The sequence below is a fragment of the Aplysia californica genome, unplaced genomic scaffold, assembly GCF_000002075.1.
Source record: "Aplysia californica isolate F4 #8 unplaced genomic scaffold, AplCal3.0 scaffold00175, whole genome shotgun sequence".
Lineage (NCBI taxonomy): Eukaryota > Metazoa > Mollusca > Gastropoda > Aplysiida > Aplysiidae > Aplysia > Aplysia californica.
The window spans coordinates 114,464-115,857 of NW_004797445.1; positions in this window are offsets into that span (position 1 = coordinate 114,464).

The window sequence follows — 1,394 nt, forward strand, 5'->3', positions numbered from 1 at the left end:
CTTGAAAGGCCATGATGCCGTCCGCACTTGATTAAAATTCAGCTAAGCAAAAAGCTGATTGCTTTACGGAATTACATTTACAACAATACAATTGAAGACCTGAGAACATCACCAAGGTCAAGTCACATTTAGATGAATTCGAGAAAATGAGGAAAAACCTCGTTCATGGCTTAAATGATAGGCTTTTTCTGGACTTGACCTTGTTGTTACATTTAGGCATCGCATCTTTGAACCAGAAAAAGTGAGCGTAGGAACAAAATGCTACTCCGCCAGTGATAGGAATAGAAAGCCCTTTGCCGTCAGTTTCGAATGATAATTATGCAGAACTCTTTTTTTTTAAAAGAAAAATGTGACTTGAATTTGTTGTTCTTCTCCGGTCGTCTATTGTTTCACAAACTGGGCCTACAGTATGGGCTACTTTACTTCTTGACAAAGGAAAGATCGTTCAATCTGAGAAGTAGCCCCGATTGGGCGCTTTTTCAGCTGAGCGAACCACATGTTGTCTTCGCCTACAGTATAGGATCTTTGTCTGGTACGTCTATCACAGTTTTTGGTTTTTTCAAATTTCAATTTTTTTGTGAGCACATGTCGTTTATTAAATTAGGCATATCTTTTCTTTTTTTCATCTTTAGTTGGCGGGGGAAAATGGAAAGAAAACGTGTGTGTGTGTGTGTGTGTGTGTGTGTGTGTGTGTGTGTGTGTGTGTGTGTGTGTGTGTGTGTGAGTGTGTGTGTGTGTACCTCTGTTTGTATGTTATGTGTGTCTTTGAAGCCGAATAATTCGAAATTTTTTGGGGAAATGGTTGTTGTAAGAATTAGTAGTCTCAGTTGTGTATTATATTCTCATTTTTGTAAGTTGACCAGGTACATGTTAATTCTTCAAAATAGAGGCCTCGTTATTCTGCTGTGCTAGTGAACTAATGGATTCATTGGTGTAGGGAGAGAAAAGTGTTGACCTATGTACATGTTTTATTTATTTATTTACACATTTGTTTGCAGCGTATTTATTTACTTATTTATTCATTTATTCATTCATTTATTTTAGTAGTAAAACAGTTTCAATATCATGAATGAAGTGACAATGACTCGGTGCTCATGGAAGTAAGTTCCTGCTTATGTCCATTGATTTATTATAGCTTCTCTCTATGTTTTTTTAAAACATCAAAATACTACCATTTCGCCTTTCTCGGATTACTTTTCCAGTTTCCAGCTTTTGACTAGTGTTTTTCTTCATTTAAAGCCAAGCTTTTTCATAACTTCATTAGGAAGTGAGCAAAATCTTTTCCGGAAAACAGTCCTGTTTGGGAGTTTAAAAGCGTAAAATAAAAATGTGTGTGTGTGTATGTGTGTGTATGTGTGTGTGTGTGTGTGTGTGTGTGTGTGTGTGTGTGTGTG